The sequence below is a fragment of the Bubalus bubalis genome, chromosome 3 (assembly GCF_019923935.1).
Source record: "Bubalus bubalis isolate 160015118507 breed Murrah chromosome 3, NDDB_SH_1, whole genome shotgun sequence".
Lineage (NCBI taxonomy): Eukaryota > Metazoa > Chordata > Mammalia > Artiodactyla > Bovidae > Bubalus > Bubalus bubalis.
The window spans coordinates 138,694,088-138,700,087 of record NC_059159.1 but is presented as its reverse complement, the minus strand read 5'-3'; the positions used below and the strand labels follow the sequence as shown (position 1 = coordinate 138,700,087).

The 6,000-nt window shown below is 43.5% G+C and overlaps 1 protein-coding gene across 3 annotated transcripts in view; it reads left to right on the top strand.

The window, feature by feature from the left end:
- Positions 1-916: 916 nt before the first annotated feature.
- GKAP1 (G kinase anchoring protein 1) overlaps positions 917-6,000 on the top strand; it is a 94,039-nt gene continuing 88,955 nt past the window's right edge. For 2 of the 3 annotated variants that reach the window (XM_025281947.2, XM_025281946.2), the window contains exons 1-2: positions 917-1,045; positions 1,481-1,615. The gene's annotated coding sequence lies outside the window, so the exon portion shown is untranslated. The remainder of the gene's footprint in view (positions 1,046-1,480; positions 1,616-6,000) is intronic. The other variant, XM_044940237.1, reaches the window with a different exon arrangement.

Genomic DNA, 6,000 nt, shown 5'->3' with positions numbered 1-6,000 from the left:
CTACTATTAGTTGAAATCAAAGTGATTTAGGAAGATAACGTGTGCAACGGTAAGCAGCAGAGAATACGAAGTCAGGACAGTTGGGTTCCTGCTCTGCCATTTATTAGACGTGAGGCTTTGGCTAAGTCGCTTAACTTGGCTTGGACAACGGGAATCCTACTACTTGATGGAACACTAAGGGAGATAACTCTACAGAGAACGAATTAATCCATGTTCGTTATTTTCCTTGCAGAGAGCTGATGCAGCCTTTCTATTCAAATCCTGTTTGCAGGACCATCCCTACTTAACCGACCGAAGGTCGGGCCCCCGAACGGCTGGGAATTCGGGCCCCCATGTTCCCCGGGCCTCCTTCCACGGCAGGGCTCTCTGTTCTCCGCGATGCAGGTGAAGCCGCCGACCTGCGGGGTAATGGCCTGGAGTCCTATTCTCTCGGGAGACCTCCCTCCTCCCACTCTGGGAAAGCTCTCCCCTTCCCGGTAACCCAGAAGACCGCTGCGCCGCCGCCTACGTGAGACGTTTGGACCCTGCCCGGCCCCCGTAGCTCCCCTTCTCCAGCAGGTGGTTCTGGTCCTTTCCCCCAACTCTGGGCGCTCACGTCACCGGCGAACCTCTACCCACGCGCTAGCGCCGCAACCAACCGAGAAAATAAACAAACCCCAGCGCGCGGCGGCGGGCGCCCCAGGCCCCTCCCCCGCTCCGCCCCGCGGCTCTCACACCGCCCCCTCAGCCGGGACTTCCCTCCCGCCCTCGGCTCACGGCCGCGCTCTCTCCGCCCCTCACCGCGGCCCGCAGCCGCTCTCCCGGCTGCCGTCCGCCCGGCGCGACGCCCCGGGGCCCGTTAGTGCTCGGCGCCCGCTCGCGGGGCTGCCGCGCGACCCCTGCCCCGTGCGAGCCCGCCCCTGCCCCCGACACTTGACCCAGCGCAGTCCTAACGCCCAGTGCGGCCGCCCCGGGAGCCGCGGAGCGGCGGCGGCGGCGGCGGCGGCGGCGGCGGCGGCGGGGGGAGGAGGGAGAGGAGGACCGAGCCGGCGGCCGGGGAGGCCCGGTGAGTACGCGGAGGGCGGGCCGCCTCGTGGGGGGTCAGCTTCGGCGCCCCTGAGGCAGTGGTGGCGGCCCGGCCGCGCCGTTCCGGGCGCCCCGGCTCGGCCGTTGGGGACTCGGCCTGAGGCGACGGGCCCCGCTGGCCGGAGCCACTGGTCAGAGTGCGCGGGAGGGCCGCTCCTCAGGAAGGCCCTCGGCGCCCAGCTCGGGGGCGGCGGAGAGAGACCCGCGCCAACCCCAGGCCCGGGCGCACCGGCGGTGCCTGCGCCTCCCGAGACGCCGCGGGGGCCCGGCCAGGGGTCGACGGCGGTCGCGGGGCCGCCAAGTGACAGGTGCCGCCGCCCCCTCCCCGCCGCGGGCATCGCTCTCCCTCCCGGGAAGCCAGGCGCTCGGAAATTTCTGGAGCAACGACCCGACTCGCTGTTTTTCTCCGTTGCAGGTTTTGAAACCTCTTCTTTGCCAGAGTTCGGTCTCTCCCAGTCCTGTTTCTTTCTCGTTTGTACTTTGCGCGAGTAAGTTTGGGAGCATCGGTTAACAGCCTATGGGTGAAATTTGGCTTTCGTTCATGCATGAGGTATAGTAAATTACTTCTTGAATAAAGTGCTCCTCCTTCTCCCGCTAGCTATTGAAAAAAGAGAAGGGTTTTGAATTTTTTTTTTTTTACAGTTATTGTTTGTAATAAGCAGTCTTCCAGAAATTTTGTCATTACTAACACTTAGGGATCTTGGTCGATATTAAACAGTAAATGGCTTATTAAATTGTGTTTTCTCTCCAACTTCTTTTAGATTTTTCATTTTTAACTTTACCTAGAGTCTCCAATTGAGTAAGTGCTATGGCTTTCATTAGAAGCACTAATGAGAAAAATAGTCTTTCCTCTACTGGACAGCCACTGAAATATTCTCTACACTTTTCATTATTATCTGCTTCTTTACATAGTAAACGTGCTTGTAAGTGTAACCTGAATCGTCAGTTTAATAAATTTTACTTGCCAGCTATAAGAATATTAAACTGCGTGGCAATTAAAAATGTAAAAAAATCTGTAGAAATACAGATTTTTTTTTTCTCAACAAGTTTATAACACATAAGCTCACATTAGTCAGATCCTGATTAACGGAAGATGATGTCATACTTGGTAACAACAAACTTAGCTATAAGACATCAATCAGGTGGCTTCACTCTATAAAGAGTGAAGAATTCAGAAGTTGAGCAGTAAGAGATCATTGGGACTAATGAAAATACGTGTGCTTTATTCATGGGAGAATTCCTTAGTTCCTCAGTCGGTACCTGCTTGTACTTTTTGCTTAGCTGTTTCAATCCACAGAAATTAGATGCTGCAGGTTAGAGACGGGAGACAGTATTGAACTATGAAGAAAAAAAATGTTTGTATTAAGTTCGTTGAGAGCAAAGTTTGGGTATGTTCCTGGCACTTACTGCTTGTGAACCTTAGTTTATAAGACGCCAAAGTGAAAGATATTGTGTAGTTGGCGTTATTTGAGGAACAGAACATGAAAAAAATACAATAAAAAATTTTCACCAGATATTAAGTCACTCATACTCAGTGCCATTTCATTTTATGGCTTTTGTTTTTTAAAATCTAAGCTACTTTTCAGTGAGACCACACTGTATTCATTTCTTTTTTCAGCAGGCTTACTGGTTGGTTATGTTAGTGGAAGATCACTATCGTTTTTGTAAAAAGGGATATCTTTCTTGATAGAGGAGCTTATACATATATCAGTTTTGAAGTGCCCTAATTATGGTTCCCTAGACTGAAGGATGGCTACTGCTACCATCTTTCTTGACCCTAGAATGATCATAGTCGAAAAGAATGATATCATAGTGGCACTTTTTCTCAGAACTTTGGTAGGGGAACCCAAGAGGCTCAGCCATTGATAAAACCATTTATAAAACCTTCTTGCAGTTTAGGCTATTCATTTAAAAAACGTATTTACTTAAGCTCCTGGTGTATTCTAGTTCTTTTAAATTAATGCTTTAAAACCAGTTCTGTTTCCTAAATAAATATACCTTCTAAACGAAATTAGTTGTGGTGATGATGAGTTAGTAGAATGGCACTTAACAATGAAGCAACTTTGAACTGCTAATAACCACTATTAACTCACATTTGCATTTTGGGAATTGAGGATTATCTCTAGTGCACTTTGCATTTTGCTGCATTCTATTTTAGAGCAGGCCTTTGAATGTGTAGATAGCTGTGTACTTGAGGAATGTAAATATTTTTTAAAAAAACAAATTCAATAAACGTATCTTTTGTGTGCCAGGTCCTGTGATTTTTGTTGGGGATGGAAAAAAGAGGCCCTTGCCTTTCAGGATATTGAAATCAGGATTATAAAGAGCTGGGCACAATAAACATAATTTTAATTAAATCTATCCAGTAATAAATATAGAGTACAGAAATATTGCAGAGGAGGAAATGATTAAACAGGCAGGTTAGAAGAAGCATTTTAGAGATGCTAGCACCTGAGCAAGATTTTGGGGAACAAATACTGGGTAGGCCAAAAAGTTCCTTTAGGTTTTTCTGTAAGATCTTATGGAAAAACCACACAAAAAAAACTTTGTGGCCAACCCAATACAGGTTGTAAGTGGAAGAGATATAGGGCATTTTAGGCAAAAGGCATAGCAAAAAGCTATAAACAAGTAAAATTAAATGTGTGGTCAGGAAGTTTTAAGTAGTTTTTTTGTTGTTGTTTATTTATTTTTGGCTATGCTGGGTCTTCATTGTTGTGCACAGGCTTTCTCTGCTTGTGGTGAGCCGGGGCTACTCCCTAGTTGCAATGCTCAGGCTTCTCATTGTGGTGGCTTCTTGTGTCGTGGAGCACGGGCTCCAGGTGCTCCAGCTCAGCAGTTGCGGTGCGCAGGCTTAGCTGCTATGTGGCATGCGGAATCTTCCCAGACCAGGGATTGAACCCGTGTGTCCTGCGTTGGCAGACAGATTCTTATCTACTCTGCCACCAAGGAAGTCCTAAATAATTGTTTTGGTGGAGTACAATGTCTGAGGAAGGACAGTTGCTTTTGAAAATCTAACATATGTTCTAATATTAATAATAAGTAATTTTTTTCTAGTACTGAGTATAAAGTGGAGACTTTTCTGTAATTTGATATTACTGCAATTTCAAGTATAGAGGAATAAATAGTTTTTACTAATGGTGTTCATTAAGAAAGTATAAAATATTGCACTTCATGTGATGAGTTGCCTGCATATTTATATTTGTAAATTTATTGTGCATTTGTTTTTAAGTTATCTTGTGAACTTTTGTCTTCCTTCAACTACTTAAATTAGCCTTTACATTATTTTTAAAAGAAAACTCAACAGGAAGAGGGATAAACAGAAAATGATATTACATTTCTGGACCAAAAAAACTGATTTGTGTAGTATTTTAGTAATGTGTAACTGTTTAACATAGAACACTAGCCATTACATTCATAGACTGACCAATGTAGGTAACTTAGTAGATGTCTACTATATTTTTGTTTTGTGTACCTTAATTATCTCCATGTTATTTAAGTGTATGTATATAAATGTCTGAGCATTTGAATACCTGGATTTTAAAGACTATGTGGTAGAGAAAGAACGGGAACATGGGGGAGGGAGAAGAGCTCCGTTTGCATCTGTTTACTTAAGTATCTCTTTGATATGACTATAGGTGGAGATGCAGACGTGTAGGACACAAGACCTCTAACCCTACGCTCACAAGAAGCCCTTTCCCTGAAATAGTATCTTTAAAAGTCTGATGTTTTTGTGGTCTGCTTATTTGTCTCTCTAAGATTTTTAAAAAGTAGTTTCAAATGAATTCCTGGATTATATGACATGATTTTTTTCTTTTGTAAATTCAGAAAAATTTGTTAATGAAGGCAGTGTTCTCTTAAAGACATGCAACACAGTCTTTAACAATTGCTTTCTGTCATTTGTCTTCTCTGTCACTAACATAAGGGACCTGAGGCATGTCATTGTTAATTCTGACCTGTAGTTGCGCTTTCTAAGTTTTGACGCAGGGCAGAAAAATCAATATTGCATTGATTATATTATGTTTTCCTTTTTGAATTTGGGTATAGATAGCCATTTTTCCTTTTCAAGATGAGATTTTTTCTTTTCTTATAGAAAATCATTGTAGACTATTTGGGAAAATAATGAAAACTATAGAAAGGAAGATAGGCATCATGGGTAGCCCCATGCATCTCATTCTTTTTGGTATGTAAACAACTAACATGTTTACAAACTGGGGATTATTTTTATTCCCTTTGTTCATTTAAAGTTTACATTTCACCCCTCTTCCCACTTGTGAAGTATTGGTTAGTGTATGGTATATACATTTTTGATATATAGATTCCTCTCATGACTAATGAGGGGGTTGATGTGTTGTCTGTTTATCACTTTTTTTTTTAAAGTAGAACTTATGATACAGTTGATCAGCCCTTCCAATTGTCCCATCCCTTTACTCCCTCAGCTGCTAAGTAGAGCTATTTTTTGCCTTTAGTTTTACTATTATATAAAGTCTAGTACAGGTGGCTACCACTCTTCTCTTCTCCCATCTGTAGCCCCTGACCAAACAAGATGAACATTTCCCCCTTTCCATATACCTTTCATTAGTTAAGCACATGGGTTGCTAAGGTGTAGCATAGGTAGCTGCCTCATCAGAAAAAGTTATTTTGAGTGTTTATCACTGATTCTTTTCTCAGTTAACATAATGTATTCTAATGCTTTCTTTTCACTTTTATTACTTCTTCTCATTCATTCAGGAAACATTTGTTGCTTGTCACATATGTCCACTATTTAAGACATGGTCACTACTGTGATTCTTGGGTTTCAGGTACATTGGTATTCTCCTCATGTAGTATGTTAGATAAAATCTTTAGGTCTTTGACTCTTTTCAGTGGCTCAACCGCAAATTCTGAAGGCCAAAAACGTTTTTCTTTTCATTTCAAAGAAAAACAATTTCTGTGAGC